General features: G+C 43.7%; 1 long non-coding RNA gene across 2 annotated transcripts in view; it reads left to right on the forward strand.

Moving 5' to 3' along the window:
* The window catches only part of LOC309651750, a 93004-nt gene that overhangs the window by 44468 nt on the left and 32995 nt on the right, over nt 1-15541 (forward strand). Inside the window, exon 3 of one of the 2 annotated variants that reach the window (XR_014258362.1) lies at nt 632-9149. The exons of the other annotated variant lie outside the window; for it this stretch is intronic. This is a non-coding gene — a long non-coding RNA (uncharacterized lncRNA). Of the gene's footprint in view, nt 1-631; nt 9150-15541 lie in introns of those variants that run through there. 2 annotated transcript variants of the gene reach the window in all.

A 15541-nucleotide genomic window follows, 5' to 3' on the forward strand; every position in this document is an offset into this window, starting at 1 on the left:
AGAATAGAAATTTGTTAGTTCAAGGGCCTGTGGTGGCCAGATTCACCATAACTCCCCACCCCTCAAATGCAGAAAGGCTTGTGGGTTTTGCCAGATTCCCAGATCCCTTCCTGCTTTGAAGTGGGCCATATTTTTCCGGATTGTTGTTACCCGGGAAACTGTGGTCCAGCTTTGGCCCCAGAAGGCATCTCAGTGGGCTTAAAAGGCTTCCCAATCATTGCTAAAGAAACCACCGCCAGCCAAACAGCCATAATTCAGCAGGAAATGTAAACGAAGCAGGAAGCTGCATTTATGTTCTTCAATATTTTTTATTGAGCTATATTTGATTTACAATGTTGTGTTAATTTCTGCTGTACAGCAAAGTGATTCAGTTATACATATGTATACATTCTTTTTTTAATATTCTTTTCCATTATGGTTTATCATAGGATATTGAATATAGTTCTCTGTGCTATAGAGTAGGACCTTGCTGTTTATCCATTCTATATATAAAAGGAGAAGCTGTGTTTATGGATTTGTGGGAAGGCAGCACCAAATATCTCTTTCTAAAAACACCTTCAAGATCAGTGCTAAGAAAGAAAAGGTATCCTCCATTCATTCATTCAATAAATACTTATTCGCCTTGTTCTAGGTGCTGGGAACATACGACAACAAGAATCAGACCCTCGAAGCCCCTCTTCACTTTGTAGGTACCCTCCCGAGGAGAGTCAGACCATAATAACAACACACAGATCAGTCAACGAGATGATGTCTGGGTGGTGAGAAGTGTTGTCTGAGTGCAGAAAGCAATACCCTGATCTCCAAGTTTTCTGTTCTCCCAACTAATCATAAAAATGAGACTTTAGCATCATGTTGTACAACTAATAAAGCCTTTTCACGTGTATGTGACACTGTCCTCCCGACAACCTCATTGTGGGCACACCAAGTGTTGTTATCATTTTACAGATGAAGCAACGGAGCTGGGAGAGTTGGGGACTTGGACACAGTCACGTGTCAGGTACACTACGTGCCAGATCGTCTCATTCCACATTTGCTGACACTTCCTCCAAACCTCGTCACTTCCTTATGCCTCCAAGATCGTGGGGTCCTTGAGATCTACGCTGGCAATAGTCAGGGCCTGAGAGTTAAGGATGAAGAGGAACAGATGTCAGTGGGGGAGTGTCTGCCGCCTTTCAGAGGAGAAGAGTTTTTCCCGAGAGCAGGAAAGTTCCTGAAGTGGCCTTTGGCTTAGCTGAGGCTCTGCTTCATCTCTTCCTGACATGGTTCCTGGGAAGAGAGGAGCTGGGCTGGCTGCAGTGGGAGATGTAGGGAAGGTTGTCATTTCAATGTTGTCTGTTATCCATCCACACGGCCCCTGGGGCCCTATTTTCAGACTTGTCTGCTTGCCCAGAAAGGGGCAGGCCTAAGTTTCACAGAAATTAGAAGCACATACACTTGGCCTAAGCCACAGAAACGATGAAGAGATGCATGCTGGTTCAAACCAGGGCCTTCAACACTCAGGAGCAGCGGGGGACTTCTTTTCTGCCTGCTTAAAAGTGAAGTCCTCTAATTAGAATCAGAGCTTCATAGAATATTAGAATTGCAATGAATTTCAGACATGGCAGTCCAAGCGCTTCATTTTACAGATGAAGGACTGAGGCAAAGGCACTCGGGGAGAGTCGAACGGTGCTTTGGTTAGTACCAGGGCTGGGGCAGGGATGCAGCCCTCCTGACTGAGGCCAGGGCTCTTTCCTCCCCTTCAGGCTGCCTTCTGCGTTAGCTCCAGAAATAATGAGCTTGGGGACCGCTCAGGCAGAGAAGGGGCTCCAGGGCTAGAGGCTGATCCCATCCTTACCTGACTTTTGTATTCAGCCTCGTGAAGGCCCCTTTTGAAGCCTCTGGCAGGCTGGCCCCGTGACTGCTGCTGCGAGAGGGTGATAAATCACGATCTGTGCAGGGAACAGCAGCCTGCGTTCTGCATGTGCATCTAAGCAAGGAGAGCCTCTTAGGAAGGAGCTCACTCCCTGTTGCAACTATATCATACCTTTTACAAAAAGTCACTTCGAGGTCACTGTTTTTTGTCCAGTATTTCAATACATTAAATGCAATTACTTCATTGTTGATTTACCTGTCATTACAGGCATGTGTTTGAACATGATTTATTGAGTGAGTTTTGTGCCAGTTGACTTGCAGTAGATTGCACAATATTCAAAGGGGCTCATTTGCTTGGCATTACATTAGAGGCATGATGATTGCAACACAAAGCAACGTAAATGAATTCTGAGAGCCTCCATCATTCATGTTGTCATGTACTGAATCCTATTATTATTTATTACCATAATTGTACTGTGTTTCCTGGGGCGATAAATTAGGACTGATGGGCCCTGCTGACAGTCAAGGGCTGGACTCGCTCTATATAATTTAATAGGGATACTGTAGGGTCTGTGTGTTTGGAGGAGATTTTGGTAATGGTAAAAAAAAAAAAAAATGAAAGGGAATTTTTCTTTTTTGCAAAAGGTACAAAAACCTTCCAAGGTTTTTTTTTTCTTCTTTAATGCCTTGGCTGCATTTGAAGGCCCTGATACAAGCTGAACTATAAGAAAGAAAAGTTCTGCCTTTCAGCACAAGATGGTAAAGCTCATTGCCTCATGCCAGTCTTTTCCATATCGGATGCTGACAGGTGGTGTTCACACCCTCTCACACCAACAGGGCATCCTCTTGCATAGGGAATGTAGACTTGGCTGAGAATCCAATGGTCAGTGTGATGGGGGCAGTGTATTAACACATTCACCTACTAAAGGCTGATGGACCCTGGGTATCTGATCTAACAGGGCAATGCTTCTGGAGAAATTGAAGGGTATGTTTTTCCTAGAACAACACAGAAGGAGCAACACAGATGATAGATACAAATTTGCTTTACAAGATGTTAATGTGCTGTGCAAATGCCAGCAGAAGGTATTATTAAAATCAAACAAGGCAAATGCCGGAAGAGAGCTTAGAGATGATCAGATCCAACCATCTCACTTACAGATGAGAAAACTGAGGCTCAGGAAGAAGAACAGTCACTAGAAATACCTTGCTAAACCCAAGCTATATGAGAACCATAATCAACTAGCCTTGTGTTGTAGTGAAGTCCAAGGAGTTCTGATGAGGTGTAGAATCAGACATTACCAAAGGGCGTGGTCAAGGGAAGAGCCCAGAGAATCTTAACCCTCCTGCTTTGTCTAAGTAGAAAGCAGTATGACTGCAAATAAGGCTAGGAAGTAGTTGTGAGTCAAACAGTGTTAGCCAAGAATCTCTTAGAATCCCCGTTTAGCATAAATCCTGTTGGCTCAATTTTACTTCAGAAAATAATCAGTCTGTCTTTGACCCCTGAACCAGAGGTCAGGGATTTCATCAGCTCCTGGAAAGAAACTCCTTGATAGTTTATGCTAGTCTTTGGTCCCCAGTGTTTATCTATTTCGATCACAGATATCCTGTTTGGGAGCTCAGTGTTATGTAAAAAAGGGGATCCTGAGGAACGAAACTAGGAAAGAAGCTGAATTCTGTTCAGGGAGTTGGGATAGAATTGCAACCAGCCTGCTATACCTCATCTCCCCAGTAGAGACCCCATCGAAGGAGTTGTATTTTCAATTACTCAAGAGCTTAAAGGAAAGATTTCATCCCACTTGTCTGAATTCAGCTGTGTTTATATGTGGCACTAAGCGGTTCTATTCAGATTGATCCAGGCAGCACCATAGAATCGATGCACAGCCACCTGGTCGATCCGATTCAGTTGTTAAAACAAGTGAACTCATCGGGCCACTTCTTAAAAATCAGATCAGATCCTCTGTGTGTATTTTGTGCCTATCCCCTGGGCAACTGGCATGAGAATCAGAAATCAACCCCAAATAAGCTGAGCCAAAAGCCTCAGAGAGCTCTGGCCCATGCCAGGCCCACACCTACAGATTAGGCACCAAAGAACATCTCTACGCTTGGCCAGTTGTACACATGATCCAAACAGCACCCTGCGCACCCCTTGGGTTAGAAATGACAGTGGGCCCCTGGCATTTTCACATCTCAAAGCAAGTGTCAGTCTTCTGTTTTACAGGATTAAGGAGCAGTTTACAGCAGCAGCAATCAAGCAAAAGGAGGCGGGAAATAGTAGCAGAGGGAAAGGACTTATTACTGCCCTCCCAATGGATGCTGGATTTCTAAAGAGATCCCCAACCCAGAGTGGGCCCCATCATTTCTTTCTGGATGACCTCAGGGCTTCTGAGTTATCTCCGTCAAAGGAAAAGCTGTGTCTACCCTCACCATGTGCTGACCTCATGATCCAAGTCTTTCATCAGCAAGGGGCGGGGGGCGGTACTCACACCATTAGCAAAAGGAGTCTTAAACTTGGCTTAAATTTAGGCTCTGATTCATGCTTTTCCAGAGACCTTGGCTGGGGGTCTAAGTGGACACCATGTCTCCATCAAAAATTCGCTCTTGCTGGTGTCCTGTCTTTTGCAGGACTGTGGAAATTAACCAAGTGCATTTATCTATTTCTATCATGGTTGTGGCCATGTCAGTCCGTTAGAATAAAATCACCGCCACCAAAACAGGGACTGGGTAACAGCATTCTTAGGATAGAAGGCCTCAAATGATAAAATAGTAATATGGATTATAATGTGGACATTAAAACCGAAAATAGCATACACTCATGAGATTCTGTATACGGAGTAGATTTTTGTGTGACCAAAGGCAGAAGCTCTGGCCAGCCCAGGGCCCAGGTCCATGATGTGCAGGAGCCATTCACCCTGTCTTCTGGCAGCTGGCAGATATACTGGCCTAGTGTGAGTAAATCCCCAGGCCAGGAAGGGTAACAAAGTAAAAGGAGAATCGTGATTTTGGGTAGATATACTTACGTTTAAGTTAAGAAGGTAAATATGGCAACGTGGAAGATATTGGGCCAGATCCACACCTAAGAGTCAGTGGCCTGAGCCCATTGCGATGTGAGATATTCATGTTCTAGACCAGGATCAATTTACACCAAACTTACCTCTTAAATACCTTCTTTCTTTGATGGTTTGCGAGGACAAATTTGAAGATAATTAAAATAAATTTACATTAAAACCAATAACATTTGTTGTGTTTGGAATATTCTTAGCTCTCATTTCTTCCTTCCTCAATCCTTTTTTACACACACACAGAGAGAGAGAGAGAGAGAGAGAAAGCCCTACTCGTGCTTGCACACATTTTTGTTTAAATCAAGCCAATGGGGCCCAGTGGATCTCAGGTGTGTTTTCCCCCAGGTACTAAAGATGCAAAGTAAACTGATATGCTTAAGGCAGCAGGACACAGCAGGAACCTGAATGTGTGGACTTTCTCCTGGAAAATCCTACCTCAAAGCTGACGAGCTCCTCTCGCACCACCCAAGCTGGGTCCTTTCTTCCTATTCCTCCAAGAGATATTCTTCTAAGTTTCGTGCAATGTTTTTGATCCAAAAGACCCTGCCCACAAGCCTTGCCAGCCACTCAGAAACACCTCTTAACAAAAGAGAGGATGACATGTCTCCTTGCTCCTGGGTCCTTGCAAAGCAAGTTAACTGCAATGAGTCGAGGCATATTTTTTGAGGTCAGAATGTGCTGAGTCCGGAGACTGGCTGATGAGGAAACACTGGTCGGCAGAAAGCATTTTAGGGCCTTTCGTTTCCTCGGAGAAAACTCTGATGCCCTTGTCCCCGGGGTGGAGCTCTTGGGCTAAGAAGGAGAGCTTGTGCTGTGGTAAAAACCCGCTTGGTTTAAAATCCTGATCCTGCCATCTGCCAGCCGGGTGACTTGGTGCAGGTCAGGAGACCTCTGCATGTCCCTTTAGCAGCGTGGTGATGAATGCAAGCTCCTGTCTTGTAGGTCCGTGACGTCATCCCTATCAGGAGCGGAGGAAGCCTGGACAACAGAACTTTGCAAACCTTGAGGTCTGCAGCTCAGTGAGACGGTGAGACCACTGGACTCCTAAAGAGCCTTCATTGTGGGTCAGTAGAAGAACTGAAGAGTTTTGACCTAGGACATTTTGATGCTCCAGGACAACTCCACCTGTGGTGATGGAAATGTCCCATATCTGTACTCTCCTACGTAGAAGCCACGGGCCCCTAGCACCCAAATGTGGTTAGTGCAATTTGGGAACTGATTTTTAATTTGATTCGATGTTCACTTCTTGAATTTTAAGTACTCACAGATGGCTACTGTCTGGGACAACACGGTTCTAGAACTCATTCTCAACTCAGGCTGCACATTTGAATCCTCCAGAAGTTTTAAAAAGTCTTGAAGACCTGACCTCATACCATTTAAATCCTAGCATGAGAAGTAAGAGTTCCCTAGGTGACTGTAATGTGTGGCCAAGGCTGGGGCCCGCTGCTCAGGAATGGGCAGGGATTTTGTTGTGTAGGTGCTTGTGTCAATCGTGGCTCTTGCCTTGTTAAACAGGAGAGTGATGGAGACCGGCTTACTCTGGGATGTAACCACTTGGATTTTTCTCTATTGAGGACTTCGGTAAGTTTGCTCTTGGAACAAATTCTAGATGCCTCCAATTAGGGCAGGCTAATTGGTCCTGTCTTTTCACAGTCCTGGGCATGTGTCTCCCTTGGCTGATAGGATTGGGGAGCATCCCTGGGTGGGGAGAGGGAATGGTTTGGGTGAGGGGTGGGAGGAAGGGCTATGGACCAAGCATCCTACAAGGATAAGAAAGGCTTCCTCTCCAAGTTCTAAATAACCCTCCCTCTTCCAGTTCCCCTTACACTTTCCCAAAGGGAAGTTTCATTTCATACCAGTGGTAGGCGGGCTTTAGTAGAAGGACACAGGGGCTTCCTACCTCCTTGTACAGAAACGTATCATTGATAACTTGAAACCCAATTAGACCAGGAGGGAAACGCTTTGTTGGGACTGAAGGAGCCAGAATCAGGTTTTAATGAAAAACACATTTTATTTCTAAAGTAACTGGTCTTATGTTCATTCCAGAGAAAGTCCTCAGGGCTCAGAGAAGAGGAATGTAATAAAATGATAACAAGGGCATCCAGGCCCCTCACAAAAGCACTGTCCCTATAAGTGGTTACTTCAAGGACATCTCCTGCTGCTTCCCCAGTCCTTGCTGGTGGTGACTGGTGGACCTTATTCTTATTTGAAGTCAATGCAGGTGAAGGCAGCCCCCTCAAAAGCTGGGAGGGAGTCTGCTGAGAGACAGACAGGCTCTAGAAATGGAAACAGAGAGCAGAAGAGGTGTAATCAGACGGTCTTCACAGCCCGCGGCTCTCCAGGTGTGCAGCCCGCTGGACGGTGCCTGAGCCGGGAGAACTCCCTCCCCGCCGCCGCCCCTCAGCCCAGTTCCAACATCTCGCCACCCAGCTGTGGAGAAGAGGCAAGGAAGGGTGAAACGAGCCTTCAAGGAAGGAGAAGCTCTCATTTGAAGACCTAGAAAGGCTCAGAACTTCCAGTTCTGGATTTCTTGTTAATGGACTCTTCTTAGACTTGACGCAGCTTCACCCTGTTTTCGCCACATGAGCCACTTGGCTCTACTGGAGGGAAAGAATCCCGAAAGAGCACAGACGTGTCAACAGCTGTTGATGGTTTCCCTTTGCATATTGACCCCGAGGCCCTTGGTACCATTGTCCGGTAGTGCTCACGGCCTCCTTTCTGATGGAAGGGGATTCCCTGCACCCAGGACTCTGCCCGCTGCCTGTCTTCAGCGCATACTAAGTAAAAAATGTGTTATAGGTAGTGTCTCATTTAATTCTCAAAATTATCTCCATTTTGTTATCTACGTTTAACAGAAAGGATAAGTGGCTTATCCAAATCCCACGTCTGTTTTCTTTTTTTTAACATCTTTATTGGAGTATAATTGCTTTACAATGGTGTGTTAGTTTCTGCTTTATAACAAAGTGAATCAGCTATACATATACATATATCCCCATGTCTCTTCCCTCTTGCGTCTCCCTCCCTCCCACCCTCCCTATCCCACCCTCTAGGTGGTCACACAGCACCCAGCTGATCTCCCTGTGCTACACGGCTGCTTCCCACTAGCTATCTATTTGACATTTGGTAGTGTATATATGTCCATGCCACTCTCTCACTTTGTCCCAGCTTACCCTTCCCCCTCCCCGTGTCCTCAAGTCCATTCTCTAGTAGGTCTGCGTCTTTATTCCCGTCCTGCCCCTAGGTTCTTCAAGACCTTTTTTTTTTAGATTCCATATGTATGTGTTAGCACACGGTATTTGTTTTTCTCTTTCTGACTTACTTCACTCTGTATGACAGACTCTAGGTCCATCCACCTCACTACAAATAACTCAATTTTGTTTCTTTTTATGGCTGAGTAATATTCCATTGTATATATGTGCCACATCTTCTTTATCCATTCATCTGTCAATGGACACTTCGGTTGCTTCCATGTCCTGGCTATTGTAAATAGTGCTGCAATGAACATTGTGGTACATGACTCTTTTTGAATTATGGTTTTCTCAGGGTATATGCCCAGTAGTGGGATTGCTGGGTCATATGGTAGTTCTATTTTTAGCTTTTTAAGGAACCTCCATACTGTTCTCCATAGTGGCTGTATCAATTTACATTCCTACCAACAGTGCAAGAGGGTTCCCTTTTCTCCACACCCTCTCCAGCATTTATTGTTTGTAGATTTTTTGATGATGGCCATTCTGACTGGTGTGAGATGATATCTCATTGTAGTTTTGATTTGCATTTCTCTAATGATTAATGATGTTGAGCATTCTTTCATGCGTTTGTTGGCAATCTGTATATCTTCTTTGGAGAAATGTCTGTTTAGGTCTTCTGCCCATTTTTAGATTGGGTTGTTTGTTTTTTTGATATTGAGCTGCATGAGCTGCTTAGAATTTGAACCTGTGCTCCTAACCTCAGCACTATTAGGTGAGGAATAGGCTGGAGCTCCCCCTAGTGGTCATCGTGCAAAACCAACAGTTTCTGCCTAATGGTCATTCCTCTTCCATTATTATGGATCTCTTCTTTCCAAACCCTGACCATTAAAGTGATAGTCTTAAATCCCAAATTTCATCCTCCTTCTACCCTAGCCCTTATTTCTATCTCTTTCCAGAGAGCCCTAAACCCTCGTCTGATACCTAACTTGAAACTATGCACCCTATCCCTTGGGACTCTTTATATTAAAAACAAACAAAAAAACAAAAAAAACTCACAGATCTCCCCAAATAATTTTTTGTGCATCATTCCATTTCCTAGCATTAAGCAACCTCTGGCTTTTCTCTGAAGACTCCATTTATCTTGTAACCGTCTCCAGCGTATCCTTCTCTCCTTCCTTTCCCTGAACTGAACAGAAGGTGGGTTGGCAAGTCTGTGCTTCCCACCACTGCCCCCAACCATCATTTCGTGACCTTTATCCAACGACCTTGCCAAGCTGAGATTCACACACCAGAATCTGTAACACTTTCTTTCCTTAACCTGGCTCACAGGCTTCCTTTTCTTGCTCAAGTCCGAGGGATTCCAACATGAAAACTGATCATCTTCCCAACTCTACTCGGGCACGATTCAAGTTCCACATCCTCAGGGAGCTCGCTCTCGCCTCCACGGAGCTGCTCAGCTGGGTGACAGTAAAGATCATCGTGGGCAGCTTGGCATTAAGTTCTCTGAAGCTAATGGGACTAGGTTTGAATTCTGGGCCTGTCAGTTGTGTGCCTCGGAGCAAATGGCCCAGCCATCTGTAGCTTTAATTTATTCATCTGTAAAATGGGAAAATAATAATACCTTACTGACTGGGCTGTTACAGAGATTTAATGAGGTAGTACACAGAAATTGCCTAGCATATTATCTGGCACTTCAACACCACAATCAACGTTAGCTGGAATTATTATTATTATTATTATCATCATCACTGAGAATTCCTCCACGACTTAGATCTTGAACTCGTAAATTTTCCAAGACCATAAGCTCCTCCCTGCTTTTACCTTCCTGACCCCTTCATTTCATTAAAGCAACTCTTAATTCTCGTTGGGCTCTTGCCCATCATTCATTACTCATTGGGTTCCTATTACATTCTGGGTAGTACTTCTCACAACCACCCTCCCCTCTCAGGCCCCCATTCCCTTCTCAGCCTCTTTCCCTCTCAGTGGACTGCTTTTCCTTTCACTCTCTTGAAGACAAGTCTCCCCTACCTGAGTTCCTTCAAGTTTTCGCCTCTATGCTCAGCACCTCCGCTTCTTCTTTGTTGTTTTATTCACCATCTCTTTCTTCATTCTTCTCACAGGCAGGGAGATCTGCACTTTTTCCTCATTCCAGCGAGTCTCTCTACCTGTGCTCTTAACTCCATCCTTTCCTACCATCTCTAAGCCTGTGATCCCACAAGTCTTCCCAGTGCAATCGTCACGCTCCTCAGCCAGGCTTGATGAGAATGTCTCCTCCTGTAGCTTCCAGAGATCTGCCCAATTCTGTCTCCTCCCTTAATTCCTCCCCCCCTCCTCCTTTAAAAGTTTCATTTGGTATCTTCTCCTCTTCTTTTCACCCCGTCCTTGTGAGCTATTCATTAGGCTCTGCCTGTTGACTTTTACTTTCTGTGCTCTCTTCTCCCTCTAGGTGGTCTAATTCTCCTTGCATATCCATGTCGTTCACATCCATGTCTAGCTCCAGCTGAAGATCAGGTGCACATCTCCAGTTATCTGTTGGGCACAAACTTCATGCGTTCAGTTACCATCTGAGCTGGGCATCATCTGTGTTGACACATCATATCCCAAGCACCAGCCCTCCTTCCTCCAACTCCCTTCTTTCTTCCATATTTCTGTTCATGGTACCACTCTTCTCCCTTTTCCATAGACTCAAAACTTCAGAGTCAATGTTGAAATTTCTTTTTCCTATAATCACTGCATCTAATCAGTTATCATTTTCCTTAGAGGCTCTACCCAGGATGTCTTTCATCTCTTTCTCCTTCTTTACACTTCCACTGCCTCTAAATTGATTCAGGGTCTCATCTTCTCAGACTGTCATAATACCTGCCTATGTCATCACTTCCAGATTCTTTTCCTTCCAGCACATCCTATCTTTATACTATTGTTTGTACGTTACTTTCTAAAGTCAACTGTGTTCATGACTCAATTCATTAATTCAATCATTCACTCAATCATTTGTTCATTTCTAAAATTGATTGAGTTCTTTCTTTGCACAAAGTCTTACAGATAGATAAAATAAGACATAGTGTTTTTATATAGAGTTACTAGATAATAGCTAAAATGTACACATTTAAAATGTCAGTGGTCCAACATGGTAGAGTCACAGTTTCATGCAGATATGAGGCAGGAGGAAGGGTGGGCTGTTTCACACATAGCTTTGATGCCCAGCTCTTCCATCCAGTGGCTCCATCATCTTTTAGAGAGAGATCTGGAGACCTCTCCCGGATCCTCTGTACTTGGTCAGCAGAAAAGAGAGCACATGAAACGATGCAGGAGACGGCTTAGAGGCCAGGCTTGGAAGTGGTACACATTGCTTCTATCCACATTTCTATCTGCATTTCACAGACAGAGCTGCGTGGGGCTGTGTAATGTAGTCTATTGATACTTGCTAAAAGAAAAAAAGAAGCAGAGATATAGGTGAGGCCGAGCAGCTCTGACACTGAGAGCATATACAGTTTTGTAAGGACAGTCAAATAAACTGACGATCAAAATATAATGCACCCATTGCCCACTGACTTAAGGCAGGTTTGAGCTTGAATTTCAAGAAATTCCCAACTTTAGCCCCAAGAGAATTTGCCCAGTTTAACTTCCTTAGAAATCCCTTGTGTTCTAAATGCAACTGTTTGCTCCTAAAGCCCACATGGGCTTCTTTTCCCCTCTGGGTCTGTGTTTATGAATTTCCCTAAGATTTTTCTTCTGTGCCATCACACTTTCACCTGACAAAGTCCCACCATTCCTTCAAGACCCATTTCAATTGCAACCGTGAAGTCTTCCCTGACTTCCTTCCCCCTTCTAAAGCATTTGCACCTCTTTGTAAGAAACATTTTTCGCTTTATCTTGTATTATAATAAGGTCTTAGCTCATTACCAGACCATGTGCTCGAGAGGAAGTGTAGGCTAAAGCCACGGCTGCTTTTTGTATGTCCTGAAACATGGAGCACGATGTCTTGAACAAAACTGGAATACAAGACATAAGCTTCGTTAAACTGAATCCTTGTTTTTCATTGACATGACTTGTCTTTCCAATCCTACCTTGAACTCAGAAGTCTCAGACATTCCTAGCAGGGTGTCTTGTATATGACCTAAATATGTGTTTGCTGCTTGGTTTATTGGTTAATTGATAAAGATGGAAGATGGTATAGGGATAGTGAGAGAGACTCAGGTTCTCATCCTGACTCTACCACGCATTGGTTGTGGGACCACTGCACATATTTAAGCTTCAGCTTGATCGTTTATAGAGTTGATCTAAATGAACTCCATGTTACTTTCCGGTTCTAAGAACCAGTTCCATGCCTTGCCCACTACTCCAAGAACATCCCTAGGGCTATAGGTTGGAAACAATTCACAGAGAGCCCATTTAACAATTTAATTCAACAGAGAAAGATATGCTTAGTTAAGTTGAAGCATCAGATTATAAAAGATAGAGAAAGAACAAAGAAGAGAGATCTTGGATAATCTGGGGAGAGAGTTGCCCTCTGGCATGGTTAGCCCCTGTAGGGTGAGAAAGCTTGCAAAGCACAGGTTCCCAGTACTGGTGGGGAAGAGGAGGCACTGCCACCCCTGGTGTAGCTGGGAATACATCAGTTGTGTGTTTTTCATCATCATAATAATTGGGATTTGATGGATGGGGCCAAGCACAACAAGGCCTCCTGCAATGCACTGGACAGCCCCACACATCAAAGAATTATTTCACACATAATTTTCAGATGCCCCACTGGACATATAGTTGGGTGAAAACCCTGTTTAGAATTATCGGAGCCTAAATCAATAAACTTGGGAGTCTGTAGTCTATAAAACACTAGAACATATTTTTACCCTGTTTTAAAACTCACTGAAGTTTTCAGTAAAGCATCAATTCTGTAAATTGACAGAAAGCAGTACTTTATTGTATTTGGAACTTCACCAAAAGTTGTTCATCGTTTTAGAAAATACATCACTAACAGCAATGCCATTGCATTGTTTGAATCACAATAAAATATTCCCATATCAGTCCATATTCATGGTCAGTACATTCTGGTGATTACCTGTAGAAGAGCAGGTATCTGAGTATTACCTGCTGTGTTCTAGTCATGCTTGAGTATTACATATTGAAACCCTCTCCTTGGATTTCTCCTTTCCATTATTACAAGCAGGATGTCATATGATTTTTAAAGTTATGTCTATAGGTAGGTTATATTATTTATGAATTTAGCTTTAGAATAACAAATGGAGTTGTTTAAAATACTTAATATAAAAAGGACATTAGATGTAATTGGGTTGAGATCCACTGAGGTAAAGTATCAAGGGGTTCATGAGAGGCTGACCATAGAAGAGTACATTTGTATTCATGTCGGGACAAAATTAGCCTTTGATTCTACTTCATGGACTTGAAGAGTAGAGCTTATATGTAGTCCATCCATTTCTAATATCCTTATATCTGTTGAAATAAAACCAAAAAACTCTTGTCCTAATAATTAAAATTTGCTTAATGTTTTATGTTTTCCTGAACATTTGTATTTAGAATATTTCATTTGGTTCTCAAGACCACCCCATGAGGTAGGTACAGGTCATTGTTATTATTCTTATTATTTGCTGAGGAAATTGACATAAAGAGAGATTACATGACTTGCTTTAGGTCACCTCTCTAGGTATGTGGATAATGCTGGATCCACTTACTCAATCACACTTTCTTGTCATGTCACTCACTCTGGAAGGATGGCATTTTATTGGTGCAGAATGCACAGACAAACACACTAATTCAAGCATTGATTCTGAACATCAATGGAGTTCATGTCTTCTAGACTTTCTATGAGAATAAAATGAGGTAATACATGTAAACATGTTAAGAACAGAGCTTGGCATAAGAAAGGTACTCAGTACTGATATGTTTCTCTCCAAACTCTATGGCTACAAGAAGGTACCCTGGTTATTCTCCTAGAGGCAGAAAAGACTGGGTCTATGCTCATGGAGACCTGGAAGCATCTTGTGCACAATTGGAAAACTTAAGAGCAGGCTCACGTAGAGATCTTCCTGCTTTGTCAGTGGTCAGGACATCCATCCTTCCCAGGCTAGGTTTTTAAATGTTTACTCTTGCACCACCTTTGTTAAAGCCACCACTCACTCCTCATCAAAATGAACAGGTGCAAGAGCTTGAGGAGAGCACAGTTAAGCACACGTTTGGATCTGTAGCCACTCCCTACTCTACAGCAACCATGGAAAGCTTGGCAAACAGGAAGAGGTCCCACCCAGCCCTGGAAGTCTCAGGGGAGGCACCGAGGCCCCAGCACATGGCTCTGGATTTCCTCCCAGCCTCATCTCCCAAGCATGGACCTAACCTGAATAAATAGAGGGGGAGGAAAACAGGAGGCAGTAAAATAGTTCAGTGGAAAGTAAACACACAGCAAAGGCACGGGCCTTCTCTCTGCCTATTAGGCTCTGTGGGAAGCTGAGAAAAGCAGAATCTATGAGGAAAGGCCCCTTTTGTGGTTTTGGTCTGTCTTCCATTCTGCCCACTCTTTCCCCAGCCTGTGCACGTACATACGCTCACATAACCCTGCTTCCCCACTCCCTGTCCTTCCCCTGGAATAGGCCGATCCCGTGGAGGGTGTGCAAGACCACAATACATTTATTCTAAATGAACTATGGGTAGAATGCTATTTATCAACACTTTTCTACGTTGTTCATCGCCCTCTTTGTTAAGCTTTTTACCAATGCTGTTGAAAATGGAGTCAGTCAGCGATCCAATCATGCCCCTAAATGAATCACTGTCATACATGAAAAACTTCGGACCAAGGATCTGGAGGCCTGGAGTGTTGTTCTAGCTCAGTCTCTGCCACCTGTGAAGTCAGATCATTCCTCTTAGCTTCAGTTTCCTTGTTTGTAAAATGACAGAGCAGGAATAGATGATATCTGAGGAGAGAAAGCAAGACACCCTGTGTCCTAGTCTAAGGCCATGAGCATGCAGAAACCCTGCAGCTGCTATCAGATGTGTGGCCTTTAATGAAGTAGGCATGATATTTACTTGTGGGAACATTCCTCTGTCCAAGAGATGGTCTGTGTCTGGGGCAGCCAATCGAGTGTCTCAGAGCTCCTAAAAGGCATCCATGTGAAACGAGCAAAGTTAACATTTAATTATTTTGAAAGTATAGTTGTAGGGTCTTCTAACACTAATTTGAAAAAGACAATGAACCACTGGTCCTACACATAACAAAGCATATATTCTGTAACATACATCTTCTGTTGCTTCTCCAAATCTTAACCATTTGAGGAAAGATTGCTTTTAGCGGAGGAGAGAACTAGATAACTTCATTCTCACACTTACTTCTTACTCTGATCATGACAGTTATCCCAACATTCCTTTGCACATGAGATTTATTGAACATGACCTATGGGCTAAAGTGATCTACAACCTCAAGAGACATCTCGAAAC

The sequence above is a fragment of the Balaenoptera physalus genome, assembly GCF_965194825.1.
Source record: "Balaenoptera physalus genome assembly, chromosome: 21".
NCBI classification, from domain to species: domain Eukaryota; kingdom Metazoa; phylum Chordata; class Mammalia; order Artiodactyla; family Balaenopteridae; genus Balaenoptera; species Balaenoptera physalus.